This window comes from Hylobates moloch, unplaced genomic scaffold (genome assembly GCF_009828535.3).
Source record: "Hylobates moloch isolate HMO894 unplaced genomic scaffold, HMol_V3 SCAFFOLD_8, whole genome shotgun sequence".
Classification (NCBI taxonomy): Eukaryota; Metazoa; Chordata; class Mammalia; order Primates; family Hylobatidae; genus Hylobates; species Hylobates moloch.
Window position 1 is genome coordinate 93,884,208 of NW_026652283.1, and position 17,500 is coordinate 93,901,707.

Sequence of the window (17,500 nt, forward strand, 5' to 3'; positions counted from 1 at the left end):
ATATATAATATATTATATATATTATATATATGGGGCTACATGTGATATTATTGGGGGCTACATGTGATTATGGGGGCTATATGTGATATATTATACATATATTATATATATTATATATATGGGGGCTACATGTGATATTATATAGAAATGTTTACATTAACTAAGCTTAAGGGTCCTAAAATCAGAATTTTATCTAAATTAAGGTATTTTATATTGTTTATTTACTAGCCCCCACCCATTATTACATAGATCAATTATGTATATATATTATATATATATATATAATATATATTATATATGGGGGCTACATGTGATAAATTGATACATTAAATAATATTTAAAGACCAAATCAGTGTAATTGGGATATTCATCATCTTAAATATTTATCTTTTATTTATGCTAGAAACATTTTAATTATTATCTTCTAGTTATTTTGAAATATATAATAGATTATACTTATCCAATTAATCTGTCAAACACTAGCTCTAATTTCTTCTACCAAACTGTATATTTGTACCCATTAATCAACCTCTCTTTATTTCCACCTCTTCCCTACCTTTTCACGTTTCTGGCCTGTGGTAACTACCAATTTTTTTTCCTTAAACAATTTACTCTTTATATTCATGAGATCCACTTTTTTGGCTCCCACATATGACTGAGATCATGTGGCATTTGACTTTCTGTGCTTGGCTTATCTCACTTTAATGGCCTCTAGTTTCATACATGTTTCTGCAAATGACAGGGTTTCATTATCTTCTTGGCTGAATAGTAATCCATTATTTTGTGTGTGTGTGTGTGTGTGTGTGTGTGTGTGTGTGTATCTCACATTTGCTTTATTCACTCATGCACTGATGAGCACTTAGCTTGATTACATATTTTGGCTATTGTGAATAGTGTGCTGTAATAAATATGGGAGTGCAGATTATGTCTTTGAAATATTGATTTTATTCCTTTAAGGTATATGCCCAGTGGTGGAATTGCTGGATAATACAGCAGTTCTATTTTTGGTTTTCTAGGGAACCTCCATACTATTCTCTATAGTGGCTGTACTAATTTACATTTCCATCAGCAGTGTACCAGGGCTCCCTTCCTCCATCCTCATCAGCATCTATTATTCCCTGTCCTTTTGAGTGTGTTTATTTGGATTTTTTTCTTCATTAGTCTAGCTTACTTATCTTATTATTTTTTTTAAAGGACCAACTCTTGGATTTGTTCATCTTTTGTATAACTTTTTGTGTCTCGATTTCCTCCAGTTTAGCTCTCTGATTTTAGTTATTTCTTGCCTTCTGCTAGCTTTGGGGTTGGTTTGCTCTTATTTTTCTAATTCCTCTAATTGTGATGTTAGGTTGTTGTTTTAAGCTCTTTCTAACTTTTTGATGTGGATATTTAGTGGTACAAACTTCCCTGTTATCACTGCCTTAGCTGTGTCTCAGAGATTCTGGTATGTTATATCTTTGTTCTCATTAGTTTAAAAGAATTTATTGATATCTTCCTTGATTTCATTATTTATCCAAAAGTCATTTAGGAACAGGTTGTTTAATTTCCATGTAATTATATGGCTTTGAGCAATTTTCTTAATATTTATTCCTATTTTTATTGTGTTATGGTCTAAGATAGTGGTTGGTATAATCTTGGTTTTTTAAAATTTGGTGAGGATTGTTTTATGTCTTATTGTGTGGTTGATTTTAGAGTATGTGTCATGTACAGATGAGATGGATATTCTGTCGGTTTTGGATAAAGACTTCTATATAGATGCCTATTAGGACCATTTGCTCAAGTGTTGAGTTCAGATTCTGAATATCTTTGTTAATTTTCTGCTTCAATGATCTAATACTGTCAGTGGAGTGTTAAAGTCTCCCACTATTATTGTGTAGTTATCTAAGTTTGTTTGTAGCTCTCTAAGAAATTGCTTTATGAATCTGAGTGCTCCTGGATTGGATGCATATATATTTAAGATAGTTAAGTGTTCTTCTTGAATTGAGCTCTTTATCTTTATGTAATATCATTCTTTGTCTTTTTTCACCATTGTTGGTTTAAAGTCTATTTTGTCTGAAATTAAAACCTCCAACCATAAAAACCCTAGAAGAAAACCTAAGCAATACCATTCAGGACATAGGCATGGGCAAAGACTTCATGACAAAAATACAAAAGCAATTGAAACAAAGCCAAAATTGACAAATGAGATCTAATTAAGCCAAAGAGCTTCTGCACAGCAAAGTAAACTATCATCCGAGTGAACAGGCACCCTACAGAATGGCAGAAAATTTTTGCAATCTATCCATCTGACAAAGGTCTAATATCCAGAATCTACAAGGAACTTAAACATATTTACAAGAAAAAAACCAGCAACCCCATCAAAAAGTGGGTGAAGGATATGAACAGACACTTCTCCAAAAAAGACATTTATGCAACCAACAGACATGTGAAAAAAAGCTCATAATTACAGAAATGCAAATCAAAACCACAATGAGATACCATCTCACCCCAGTCAGAATGACAACTATTAAAAAATCAAGAAACAATATATACTGGTGAGGCTTTGGAGAAATAGGAATGCTTTTGCACTGTTGGTGGAATGTAGATTGGTTCAACCATTGTGGAGGACAGTATGGCGATTCCTAAGGGATCTAGAACCAGAGATACTATTTTACCCAGCAATCCCATTACTGAGTATATACCCAAAGGAATATAAATCATTCTGCTATAAAGACACGTGCACATGTATGTTTATTGAAGCATTATTTACAATAGCATAGACTTGGAAGCAACCCAAATGCCCATCAATGATAGACTAGATAAAGAAAATGTGGTACATAAACACCATGGAATATTATGCAGCCATAAAAAAGAATGAGTTCATGTCCTTTGCAGGGACATGGAGGAAGCTGGGAGTCATCATTCTCAGCAAACTAACACAGGAACAGAAAACCAAACACCACATATTCTCACTCCTAAGTAGGAGCTGAGCAATGAGAACACATGGACACAGGGAGGGGAACAACACACACCACAGCCTGTCAGGCAATGGGGGACACGGGGATGGAGAGTATTAGGACAAATACCAAATGCACGTGGGGCCTAAAACCTAGATGATGGGTTGATGGGTGCAGCAAACCGCCATAGCACATGTATACCTGTGTAACAAACCTGTATGTTCTGTACATGTATCTGGGAGCTGAAAGTAAAATTTAAAAAGAAAAAAGAAATTAGAATAGCAATCCCTGCTTCTTTGTGTGTTTTCCATTTGCTTTGTAGATTTTTTTTCTCCATCCCTTTAATTTGAGCCTATAGGTGTCGTTGCATGTGATCTGGCTCTCTTGAAGACAACATAGTGTTGGGTCTTGCTTTCTATCCAGCTTGTCACTCTGTCCCTTTTAATTGAGATGTTTAGTCTTTTTACAATTCAAAGTTAGTATTGAAATTTGCAAATTCATTCCTGTCATGTTGTTAGCTGATTATTATGCAGATATCTGTGTGGTTGCTTTCTAGTGTCACTAATTTATGTACATAGTGAGTTTTTGTAATGACTGGTAATGATTTTTCCTTTCCCTGTTTAGCACTCCCTTCAGGACCACTTGTAAGGTGGGTCTGGTGGTAACAAAATCCTTTAGCATTCATTTGTCTGAAAAGTATCTTATTCCTCTGTCATTTTTTAAGCTTAATTTGGCTGGATATGAAATTCTTGGTTGGAAAATATTTTCTTTAAGAATGCTGAGATCTCTTCCACCGCCATTTTTAATTCAGCTCCATACAACGCTCTGCCACCGCTGCTGCTGCAACCCGGACTGCGAGCCAGCACCCCCCTGCTGACAGCTCCACCACTATGGAGGATATGAACGAATACAGCAATATAGAGGAATTTGCAGAGGGATCCAAGATCAACGCGAGCAAGGATCAGCAGGATGATGGTAAAATGTTTATTGGAGGCTTGAGCTGGGATACAAGCAAAAAAGATCTGAGAGAGTATTTGTCTCGATTTGGGGAAGTTGTAGACTGCACAATTAAAACAGATCCAGTCACTGGGAAATCAAGAAGGTTTGGATTTCTGCTTTTCAAAGATGCTGCTAGTGTTGATAAGGTTTTGGAACTGAAAGAACACAAACTGGATGGCAAATTGATAGATCCCAAAAGGGCCAAAGCTTTAAAAGGGAAAGAACCCCCCAAAAAGGTTTTTATGGGTGGATTGAGCCCGGATACTTCTGAAGAACAAATTAAAGAATATTTTGGAGCCTTTGGAGAGATTGAAAATATTGAACTTCCCATGGATACAAAAACAAATGAAAGAAGAGGATTTTGTTTTATCACATATACTAATGAAGAGACAGTAAAAAGATTGTTAGAAAGCAGATACCATCAAATTGGTTCTGCGAAGTGTGAAATCGAAGTCGCACAACCCAAAGAGGTATATATGCAGCAACAGCAACAACAAAAAGGTGGAAGAGGTACTGCAGCTGGTGGACAAGGTGGTACGAGGGGTCGTGGCTGAGGTCAGGGCCAAAACTGGAACCAAGGATTTAATAACTATTATGATCAAGGATATGGAAATTACAATAGTGCCTATGGTGGTGATCAAAACTATAGTGGCTATGGCGGATATGATTATACTGGGTATAACTATGGGAACTGTGGATATGGACAGGAATATGCAGACTACAGTGGCCAACAGAGCACTTATGGCAAGGCATCTCGAGGGGGTGGCAATCATCAAAACAATTACCAGCCATACTAAAGGAGAACATTGGAGAAAATAGGAGGAGATGTTAAAGTAACCCATCTTGCAGGACAACGTTGAAGATTGATCTTCTGTTGATCTAAGATGATTATTTTGTAAAAGACGTTCTAGTGTACAAGACACGATTGTGTCCAACTGTACATAGCTGCCAATTACTTTTCTTTGTTTTTACTTTGTCCTTTGCTATCTGTGTTATGACTCAATGTGGATTTGTTTATACACATTTTATTTGTATCATTTCATATTAAACTTCAAATAAATGCTTCCTTATGTGGAAAAAAAAAAGAATCCTGAATATAGGCCTCCAGTCTCTTCTAGCTTATTGAGTTTTGGCTGACAGGTCTGCTTGTTAGTTTGATGGGGTTCCGTTTGTAGGTGATCTGCCTCTTCTCTCTTGTTGCCTTTAACATTTTGTGTTTCATTTCAACCTTAGAGAATCTGATGACTATGTATCTTGGGAATGGTTTTCTTGTATAATATTTTGCAAGGTTTCTCTGCATTTCCTGAATTTTAATGTTGGCCTCTCTAGCAAGGTTGGGGACATTTTCATGAATGATATCCTGAAATGTGTTTTCCAAGTTGCTTGCTTTCTCTATGTTTGAGGGGTGCCAATGCATTGCTAATTTGGTCTTGTTATATAATTCCATATTCGTAAGTGTTTTTATTTTCAATCTTCTTTATTGTTTTTTCTTTATTTTTGTCTGATAGTTATTTCAGAGAACAGGTCTTTCAGCTCTGAGATTCTTTCCTCAGTGGTCAATTCTGCCCTTCAAGCTTGTAATTGTATTCTGAAATTCTGGAAGTGAGTTTTCCAGCTCTATCAGCTCAGTTTGTTTTTTTTTTTTTAAATGGCCATTTCACCTTTCATCTCCTACATTGTTTTATTGTATTCCTTAGAATTCTCAGATTGAGTTTCATCTATCTCCTGAATATGATCTTTATTTCTATTCATTTACGGTATTCTATTTCTGTCATTTCAGCTATTTCAGCCTAGTTAAGAACCATTGCTGGGGAACTATTGTGATGCGCTGGTCCTTTCTCATCTGTGTGAGCTAATGTTCCTTCAGTATTTGATGTTGCTATCCTTTAGATGTGTTTGTTCATTCATTTTTATCTTCTTCAATGCTCTTGGTTGTTTGGTTATGGTTTAATGTGGGTTCTGTTGACTCATTTTGATTATAGTGTGCTCCTGAATCATGAAGGAAGCCCCTCTGATTACTGTCTCCTTGCCCACATTTCTTTTGTTGGGTGTTCGCTGCCCTGGTCCTAATCTGCTGTCCGTGTGCTTCCTGGGGAAACACGGGGTTGTGCCTGCCCACAGAGCTCAGGCAGAAGCAGTCCCCCTGGGCTGGAAGCTCCAGCAGGTATAGCCCATCTGGCTATGAAAGGTAGGGATGAGTGGAGTTGCATGCTCTGCTGTCTGTGTGTTTCCAGGGCAATTGTAGGGTGTACCCTTCAGCAAATTTAGGCAGAAGTGGGACTACTGGGCTGAAAGCTCTAGGAGGCGTGGCTCACCTGGCTTCCAGTGGTAGAGTTGAATGGGGACCCCCACTCTGCCATCCAGGTGCTCTCTGCGACAACAGGAGGCTTTGCCCACTAACTAAGTTCCTACAGAAACAGGACCAGTGAGCCAGAAGTTCTTGCAGGCATTATCAGCCTGGCTATCAGCAGCAGGGGTGGATGGAGTCGCTTGCCCTGCTGTCCAGGTGTTTCCAGGGACAACAGGAGGCTACGCTTTAGCTAAGTTCCCACAGAAATGAGACCAGTTGGCCAGAAACTCTAGCAGACATTGCCCACCTGGCTTCTACTGGTGGGAGTGGCTGGAGTTACCCGCCCTGCAGTCCAGGCATTTCCCAGGACAACAAGGGGCTGTGCCCTATGACTGAGTCCACACAAAAGTGTGACTACTGGGCCAGAAGTTCTAGCAGGCATTGTCTGCTTGACTACCACTGGCAGGGGTGGATAAAGTGTCCAGCTGACTTCAGGCCAAAGTGAGAGCACTGGGTAGAAAGCTGTCAGCTCCATCTGGTGAGGAGCTAGAGGTGGAGCAATCTTACTGCTCTCAGGCACCACGACTGCAACCTCTGCTGGGCTATGGCACCGGTGCTGGTCTGCTCCAAGGCACAAGGCTTATAAATGGCCCCTTGGACTCAAGAGTTGCCCGTGTAAAATGTCCTGGTGGCTCTCTGCCTCAGTCTAGGAGCGTGCCTGGAGGGTACGGAATGTGGAGCAGGGGATTCTCTGATTTCCAGTCTTACACAGGCCTCTGTGGAGCGCATGAATCTTCCTGGGGTCTCTTACTCACCCTTTCCCATGTTGGAGAGGTTCTCCTGGCTCCAGGCTGAGCCTAATCTGGTGTCAAGCTTCATTCCTCTCTGTTTTCTGTGTCTCACTCCTGCTTTGATGGATCCCAATGTGGTTTCTCAGGTAATTGGCCTGCAGGGTCAGTGTTCACTAGCCCTTTTGTTTCTTCTCCGTGAAAGCGACACACATGAGCTTCTTCTAGTTTGTCATCTTGGTCCCCTCGTCCTTGGCCATTTAAAAAATCAGATTATTGGATTTCTTGCTATTGAGTTATTTGAGCTCTTAATATATTCTGGTTATTAATCTTTGCTGTGCAGAAGCTTTTTAGCTTGATGTAATAATCTAACTTTGAATACCATAGATCAATTTTGCACATTTAAAACTTACTATAAGGAGAACAGTATATTTTCATTTGTATCATCTTATCTTGAGCATTTTGTTTACATTTATCTTTGTGTATATAGCTTTGGTTTGCTTATCGTCGTTGTGTAGTATTTCAATTGTGTGACTATACTACAACATATGTGTCCATTGAATTATTGATGAACATTTTAGTCTGATTTTAACAATTATTTTGTAGATATGTACACCAAAACATTTGCAAGAATATGTGCATATGATTGTTGTATATATATAGGAGTGAAATTGCTTAGTCATTGGGCGTAAGTATGTTTAAATTTAGCAGACACAGGCAAAACGTTTTTCCCAAGTAGTTGTAGTGAATTTATACTTCCACTAATAGTCTGTGAGATTTCTACTTGTGTCACATGATCTCTAACATTAATATTGAAAGTTTAAAAATTATTATCAATCTGTAATCATATTTCACTGTTATTGCATGTATCGTTTCTCTGATGTCTGAAGTTGAGCTCCTTTTCAAGAGTTTATTTTTCATTTGGATGTATGCTTTTGAGGTGTTACTGTTCAGGCTTCTTATTCTTTTTCTATTAGTTATTTTGCTTTTACTTATTGGTTTATAAGAGTTCCTCTATATTCCTAATATGAGCCACTTGTTTATTGTTGACTGTTAGATGTGTGGTTATTATCATTCTTGTTGTTTTTGTTAACTATTTCCTTGACTAGAAGTTATTGAAAAGACTGCTCTGACATGTGACCTTCCTTGTAGCTCAAGCAGTCATATACATGTGGGTTTGGTTCTGGATTATTGTGTTGTATTTCCTTGGTTTATTTCCCTATTCTTACACCAATTTTATCTTGCCTTACCTATGTTTTTCTATAAAATGTCTTCATATTGTGTATAATAAATCCTCTTGCCTTATTTACTTCCAAGAGAGTCTTGAATTTTCTTGTCCTTTGCATTTGTATATAAAGTATCAAATCAGATTGTCAAATTTTACAAAAGTAAATCTACTGACAATGCTTTAATATTTTTTTAAACAAAATTTGCATTGAAGTATAACCTTCAGGCAGAAAAATGCACAATTCATAGATATAGAGTTTGATACTTTACAAAAAAAAAAAGTGTATGGTGTAACTACTATACAGATGAAGACAAAAAAATAGAGGAACATTGCCATTACCAAGAAAATGTCTCATGATCCTTTTGTCACTATCCCTCACCCAAAGACAACCACTATCTTGAATTAGTTTAGCCAATTTTTGAATTTTATGCAAAGGAAACCATATAATATATACACTGTTTGGCTCAACATGGCATATGTAAAATTCACCTGTGTTGTTTCAAGTAAAAGAAGTTCGTACATTATCACTGTCATATAGTTCTCATCGTGTGTCATCATGTTTGTATTTTAATCTTGATAATCCTGGATTGTTTTCTGTCTGGGATGTACTATAATGCTGTTATGAACATTATTTTTTCATGTCTTGGTAAAAATACATTCGTTTTTCTTTAGTATATACCTAGGAGTAAAATTCTAGGGTCATAGTATATACCTGTGTTCAACTTACCTAGATAATGTGAAAGTCAAATTGTTCTCCTAAACGGTTCAACAAATTTTATTCCTACTAAAGTGGTCAAAAAATTTTTATTTCCACCAATAAAAATTACTCCACCAAAATAATTCCACCAATAACATTTTCTACCAATAATAACAAAAACACTCTAATAGTTGATGAGAATTCTGGTTGCTTGACTACTTATTAATGTCAATATTTTTATTTTTGTCATTCTAGTGGGTATATAGTAGTATCTCATTTTGGTTTTAATTTGCGTTTCCTTGATGACTAAAAATCTTGAGCACCTTATTATGCGTTTGTCAACCATTTGGATATTCCTATTGGTTTTGAAATATTTGCTCTGTTATCTTTTTTCTTATTGTTTGTTTAATTTAAAAATATTTTCTGGATAAAGTGTGTGTGTGTGTGTGTATGTGTGTGTGTGATATGTGCTCTATATTTTCCCAGTTTGATATAGTATTACTTATCATTTCATCCTTTATAATTAGTGCTTTATGTGTCCTGATTAAGGAATTCTTACCTACCTCAAGTTTATGAAGAGTTTTTCTTGTATTATTTTATAGAAGCTTTGTTGTTTTACTTTTCACATTTTGATCTACAGTCCAGATGGTGTTTTCTGCGTGGTGTGAGTTGTGGATCAAGATTGAAAATTATTCATATTGATATGCAAGACCTAGAAATTTTATTGAAAAGACTTAACTTGCCTTTTAAATTTCAGTGTCATCTTTATTATCAATCAAGTGACATATATGTAGGGATCTGTTGCTCAACTCTGAATTCTGTTTCATATATGTATGATTTTATATCTCCATTCTGTGTTCTGTCTCATTGGCCTATGTTTTGTCTTAATAAAGTACTGTTGATTTAATATTATGTTAATTTTTGGTAATACCTCAAGCTTGCCCTTTTTTTTTTTTTCAAGATTCTCTTGCTCTTTTGGCCCTTTTCATTTCCATGTAAATTTTAGAATAAGCCAACCACTTATGCTGGGAAGAAAAAACCTAGTATTTTAATTGTAATTGTAATAAATGCATAAATGATATTTGGGAGAAGATTCATCTTGAAAATCCTGAGATTCTAATCTATTTTCTTAATATATCTTTCTACATGCTTAGATGTTTTTCTCTTAATAATGTTATTTCTAAACTGAATTGTGGTATCCATTTTATGTATCTCTAGATTAAATTTTCTATTTTTAAGGTTTATTTTATGTATATATATATTTTTATATCTCTGTTTATGAGAAAAATCAACTTGCAATTTTCCTGTCACGTAATTACCTATTGCATATTTATATCAAGGTTATGTTGGCCCCATAAAACAAACTGGTCAATATTTCTCTTTTTTCTCTTCACTAGAAGAGTTTGTATAACACTGCTTATTTAAATATTTGAAAAAACTCATCAGTGAAATTTTGAGTCTGACCTTGGCATTTTGGTTTTTATGTCTGATGTCTTGAGAAGCATTTCTATGACCTTAAATGTAGTAGAACTCTATATAATGTTTCATTTTTGCAGATTCATTTTTGTCTCACTTAGGCTGATAATCTCTGTGAAACAATATCCAACAGAGAATTAGGGAAACTTTCCAAAACAGTCATGTTTACCATCTAATAGATAAAGCATGAAAAAAGCCTGCTGCCAAATGTCTCCCAATGTGACACCCTCTGTAACCTTGCTATCTGCTTCAAAACTTCAGGATTTAACTTGTTTAAAAAATACTTTCATACACTCCATACATGCCCTGCCCCCGCAACACACACATTGTATTCTGAGATTCAGTATCAGCAGTGGTTAAAAAAGCAACTGAGAGAAAAATAAGGACCTACAGAAAGGAGAAAAAGTGTTTTATTTTTCCTCTGATTCAAGTATATTTTGGGATAAAGGAAACATCAGGAGGAGAAATTCTGTATCTCATCCCAATTTTATTTGTGTCCCTCTATTCTGGTGGAAATACTAAAAAGGTCTCCCACACATACCAAAAGGTGGGGAATGCCAAGAAAGCATCATTTTTTTCTGACATTTTCACATTACTCCTTTCCTCATTCTTCTCACCAGGCTGACTTTATATATAAACCCACTGTCTTTTCTTTCAGACTCATCCCTTTTAAGCAAAGTGGCACACATAGAAAGAGGTTAAAGAGTCTTGATAAGGTGAAAATTTTCAGCGTTGGCATGAGTCTCAGTCAAAGTTGGTGACAGACTGTGTTTGCTGATCAGAGTTCTAGAATGCAGGAAGATAAAGAATTTTTTTTTTTTAATGGAGGTGGCAATTTTAAAGTTCACAGTATTTGAAGTGTCTGGTTGCTCTTTCCAATTTTTTTTTATTCAAAAGATTTTTGCAAAGAGAAAATCTAAATTAGTTCTCAAAGCATTATGAGATACTTAAATGTCAGCATTTTAATTCCTGTGTATAATTTCTATGGAAAAAGAATAGCAAGTTGCCTCAAATCTCTCTCTTACTCTCTTTAAAGAATTGAAGACAGTCTGTAATCAATTGCTATGTCTAAAATCCAGAGCCAGATTGTACTGGGGTATTTAATACTATGACATAAACTGTCAGGGTTAGATAAAGATTGATGATAGAAAGACTTAAGAGTCCCGCAGGCGTTGATTTATATAAATGCGTTTGCCTTGTGGCCTGAAGCATTTCCTTGCATGCAGGATATAACCAAGATGTACAAAGTTGTCTGTCTTTATGACATGGAACCTCTGTGTGTAGACTAGTCCATCAATCAGTTGATTAACAGGTAGTTGTTGAGGGCCTACTAGGGGCTAAAAAGCTACTATGTTCACCACTATTTCATAAGTGTCACACTTATTCTTTGAAATGGTAAATACTGTTTACACAGGAGACACTTTGTTTTGCTTTAGAATTCTTTTTTTATCAATTTAAATACAGCTTAAATTCCATTTGCTTATTAAAATATAATCTGACATCTGTATAATAATATCATCCAACATCAGTAAAATAATAAAAATAAGTCCTATTAACCTTTTAAGATAATATATGTATATTTTTAATATAACTAAATAAATCAGACTAATAAAGCAGATGCAGCAAAACTGTTTTCTCCTTTCACTGACTTTCAAAGAGAAATTTAAAAAATAGATTTATGAAAGATTTTTGGAGGGTTAGAGATTACATTTGTATGTAGATTTATCTCAATATTCAGTATATGTATCCTCAAATGCTTTTTAATGTAAATCAGTGGGAGCATCTCCTTGTGCTGAAGGATGATATTTTTATGTTTTATATGCCACATTGGCCTCTATTTTACAGGTTGTTGCAGTTGTCTACTGCTGTTGAACAACCACCCCCAGCTCCACCTGAAACATATAATCTCTCATAGTTTTGTGGGTTGCAGGGCTCCTCTGGAGTTGTTGCCTGGGATTCCTTATGCAATTGTCATCAGATGGTGGCTGGGACTGGCATTATACATTGACACTATTGGGCTGGGTAGTTTTACCACAAAGGCAGCAGTTGATCCTTGATATCATCTTGCAGCTCACTAGTCTGTCTTCTGAAGCTCCTATGTGTGCCTTTACTGTGCAGTTTGGGTTTCTCACAGTAGAATGGCCGAGATCCCAGAGGGAACAAGTCAAAAATTACATATTCTGTGAAACAGGAGTAGGAGATTATAGCTCTGGATCAGAAAATTATCACAGGGTCACTTCTGTATCCTATTGGTCAAAGCAGTCACGGAACTTGCCCACATTTATGGGAATGGGAAATAAACTCCACATTTTGATAGGAATAGTGTCACATAATTTGTGGTCATCTTTAATCCAATATACAGCTCATCTGAGTACCAGTGTGAATCACGCATTTTCTAAACTGCTACATTTGCAGACTGCAGTGATAAAAACATCCCTAATAAAAAGGTTAACTAAACACTAAGACCCCAAACAGAGAGGCCACAGTGGTAATGATCATTGATCTTTCTCATGATTTATCTAGTTTTTAATTCATGCTACTATGTCTTTTTGCATGTCAATTTAAACCAATTTTCTGGGTTCTATTTCATGACACATTATAACAGGCATTTTACTGAAGTCAAAGTACAGAACATCTACTGTCTTCCTTCTTCTGTACATGATAAGAAAAGCTTTTAAGGAAACAACAGTAATTTGTTTTTAATATACACAATTAAATATAGTTATTCAAGGCTTTCTATTGTTGCTTCTGCACGCAAAATATTATTTTTCATCCTCCTTTACTAGCCATTCACAACTGTTTGTTTTATTTATTTTTTTCTGCAGTGAATCTTTCATTGCATTTTTTCTTAAAAAATAGAAGTTTTAAGTCAGTTTGGCAGATTCAGAAAAAATTACTCCATTTGTAAATCGTATGAAGTAGAATCAATTTTACTTCAAATGAAGTAGAAGCATTTACCAGAGGGTATCAGCAGCCTAAGGAATTTCATTTTCAATTCAACTAAAAGTATACTTCCTATGTAAAACGAAAATGTGTCGTGGTTATACAAAATATTGCTCTTTATTTTTTATTTTCTTGTAAATATTGCAGACCTTTCCTCCATGGAGAGACATGGGATCGTGGAGCTGTGCAAAAGATTTGGGTGTCCATTTTTCTTTCAGCTCAGAATAAATGATGAGAAGAGCCATAAACTTTGCAAGAGGCATTGTTAACCATTAGCATATCTGTAAGGGAAGTTTAAAGTCGTACTGTCATTCCCCCTAACCTGCAGACCCCCCTTGGATGCCTGAAACTGCATATAGTACCAAACCCTCTATATTTTATATTTTCTATACACAGGTACCTATGATAACATTTAATTTAGGAATTAGGCACAGTAAGAGATTCACAACAGTATCTCATAATAAAATGGAATGATTATAGCAATATACTGTAATAAAAAGTTATATGAATGTGGTGTCTCTCACACAATATCTCACTGTACTATACTGCAAATAACTGAAACCATGGAAAATGTAAACTATGGATAAGGAGGGACTACTGTAGAAGGTCTAGAAAACTTAAAATTACAGAGTAGAGAAGAATCGTTGAGAAGTGGCCAGACGCAGTGGGCTCATGACTGTAATCCTAGCACTTTCGGAGACCGAGCGGGGTGGATCACCTGAGGTCAGGAGTTCGAGACCAGCCTGGCCAACAGAACAAAACCCTGTCTCTACTAAAACTACAAAAATTAGCTGAGTGTGATGGCGCATGCCTGTAATCCCAGCTACTTGAGAGGCTGAGGCTGAGGCAGAAGAATCTTTTGAACCCAGTAGGCGGAGTTTGCAGTGAGCAGAGATCGCGCCACTGCACACCAGCCTGGGCGACAGAGCAAGATTGTGTCAAAACAAAAAACAACAATAAACAAACAAAAAAAAGGTGAGAGGGTCTAATGCAGAACAGAGAAGCTTTACATCAGAAGTACTGTTTTTGTATATTCTAAAGTCTCCTATGTGGACTTTCTGTGTAATTTGTTAAGACTGAATAATGACCGACCAAGAAATACTTCAGGAAATCAAATTTTTACTCAATTTTTAAAAAATCGAACTGCTAATGTAATTTCAGAGTATAATATTTTGAGAGTTAAAGAGATGCTTATTATTTAAAGTTTCCAGAAAGAAAATTTGGAAGGGAGATTATGGAACAATGTATACGAAATACATAAATCAGATTAGGGTTCTTGTAATACCTTTTACAATTATGAGAGGGTCACATGCTAATGGTTCTCAACTAATATTACCAGCTCCAACTTCTCTCCAGAGCTGCAGAAATACACAGTGGGCTATTGACTTAATTTTCCACCTAAATATTTCCACTCAAATTTTACCTATCTAAACCAGAACTCTTGTCTTCCCAACCCCTAGTTCCAATCTACTCCGTCCTTCATGTTCTCCATCTTAGTAAATTGAACAGTTTTTGAACAGTTTCTCAGGCTAAAAATTTGGAGTAAGTCATTTTTATTTGTTCATGTCTTCTCAGACTGTACATCAAATCCACCCAAAACTGTACCATGTATGACAGTCTCCACCATTACCACCCTCCTCTAAGCAATTATTATCTCTGATCTGAATTACAGCAAAAATCTCCCAAATGGATATTCTCTAACTCTACAGGTTTATTATTTGCCCAGTAGCCTGAATGATCCCCTGATCTTCACCCTCCAAAGGCTTCATGGTGCATTTTGGTTTCAATCCTAAAGCCATCTCTTGTCCTGAAGGCTCTCTTGGTGCTCGATTCTCTCTTCTGACTGACATCTTCTTCCACTCTCTTTACTGCTCACCAGGTCTCATTGCTGTTCCTAGTGCACTTCCTAGCACACTTCTACCTTAAGACCTTTGCACTTATCCCCTATCTTCAAATCCATTTGTCTGTCTCACTGCATCAGGTCTCTTTTTAAAGTTTCAATCCCAATCCCCACCCTACCAGTATAACTCTATTTTTTTTTCATAGCTTTTTACCACTATCTGACATAATATCTGTGTGCTGATTTATTTTCTTTTTCTCCTATTTAGCTCTAAGCTCCATAAATGCGGACTTTTAAAATTCATTGCAATATCCTCTACATCTAGAGCACTACTAAGCCCAGAGAGTTGGTGATTTATACATCTATATTGAATTACTTTTAAAATGAAACAAAGGCTGAGAGATATAAAATGACTATCTAAGGTGGCACAGCTTCTCAATGACCACTGGGACCTGGTACTTCCTTGCAATAATGCTTATGAATACATCTCTCCTGAAAAATACTAAGCTGCATAGAATTGGTTTAAAGCAGGTTTGGGGAATGTTGCTAACTGAAACTAAAAGCCTTCAAATATCCACTTCTTGTAAGACTTTGGAGGACCCTTGCTATTCTTCTCTTAGATTTAAATCTTTGTTATTAAATCCTATTTTCCCTTACCTCACAATATTACCAATTTCAACATATTTACTTTTATTCTATCTTTCTATCTTCACTTTTTTTGTATTGATCTCATGGATTTAAATAGTCGGAAACTCTGCTTTCACGCCATTCTCCTGCCTCAGCCTCTCCGAGTAGCTGGGACTACAGGCACTCGCCACCACGCCCGGCTAATTTTTTGTATTTTTAGTAGAGTGTTGGCCAGGCTGGTCTCGAACTCCTGACCTCAGATGATCCATCCATCTTGGCCTCCCAAAGTTCTGGGATTACAGGCATGAGCCACCGCGCCCGGCCAAGGCTGCTCTTGAAAAGGAGGGAAGGCCCAAAACCTGCCTGGGAGGTAGGGGCTCCTGCGCCATCTCGGCTCACTGCAAGCTCTACCTCCTGGGTTCACGCCATTCTCCTGCCTCAGCCTCTCCGAGTAGCTGGGACTACAGGCGTCCGCCACCACGCCTGGCTAAGTTTTTGTATTTTTAGTAGGGATGAGGTTTCACTGTGTTAGCTAGGATGTTCTCGATCTCCTGACCTCGTGATCCACCCACCTCGGCCTCACAAAGTTCTGGGATTACAGATGTGAGCCACCGTGCTCGGCCAACCACCTGCAATTTTCAAGACACATAGAGATGAAAAATAGGCAACAGGCCTTTTGGCTGGCCAGTCTGTTAATAAGGCACTATTCAAGTGAACAATGCACAATTCCTTATTGGGGTTTCCAGGTTTAGTAAATAAAAATACAAGACATCAGAAAAATTTAAATTCTCAATACATTATGAGTAATTTTTAGTATATGTATGTAACAAATGTTGCATGGAACATTGTTATTCTGATAATATGTTTTCATTATTTGTCTGAAATCAGTGTTTTATATTTTATCTGGCAACCTCACTTCTCATACTTCTTACTGCCTCCTATCTTTTGAGGTGCATGAAGAGTTTTCTGTTGTAAATGGGAAATGGAGGGGCCTTTCTGGTTTGGTAGCAGGGGCTACAGAACAGAGGACTAAAAAATGAGTTTGGATGGATATGTACCTGCGTCCTGCCTTGGATAGTCTTTAAGCTTCTGTAGTGGGACTAGAAGAGGCTGGGAGCTAACAGAGCTCCTTTCTTGAAAGGCTCTGTGGGACTGGGTGGGGGCTTGGTTGCTTCAGGACACAGGTGGCAACAAGCAGCCCTGCTTCTGGCTGAAACTCAACAATGACCTATTTCTTCAAGATCTGGTGGGGTGAGCAGCTTCAGGACCTGCGTATTATTTCTCTTAACAAGGACAATAGACCTCCTATGATGGGTTCAGTTAGTGACGGCAGCACTGGTACTGTCAATAGAGGTGTTAAGGAGACCTGATGTTGACACGTGGTAGCTAAGGTAGAGGGAAAAATATGAAGATATTGCATGGAATAGCAGTTGCCAAATTGTGGACGGACTCTTGAGGGAAGCTTAGCTTCCTGATTCATAAGAAATATGTTTATGTTAATTTGATTATGAATGGAAACCTGATCCAAATATACATAAGTTGTAAAGTAGGTTTCTTTTGAGTCGCTTACAATGACCAACACTCTCTGTCCAATAATATTTCTTCAAATTTTCAGGATGGACTTGTGTTTACTGATTAAGACCTAGTTAATGCAACATCTTTTATTTAAGCCTTCACTG

The 17,500-nt window shown here is 36.8% G+C and overlaps 1 pseudogene; it reads left to right on the forward strand.

Moving 5' to 3' along the window:
• Nucleotides 1-3,802: 3,802 nt before the first annotated feature.
• Nucleotides 3,803-4,920, forward strand: LOC116473682 (heterogeneous nuclear ribonucleoprotein D-like; annotated as a pseudogene).
• The last annotated feature ends 12,580 nt before the right edge of the window (nt 4,921-17,500 follow it).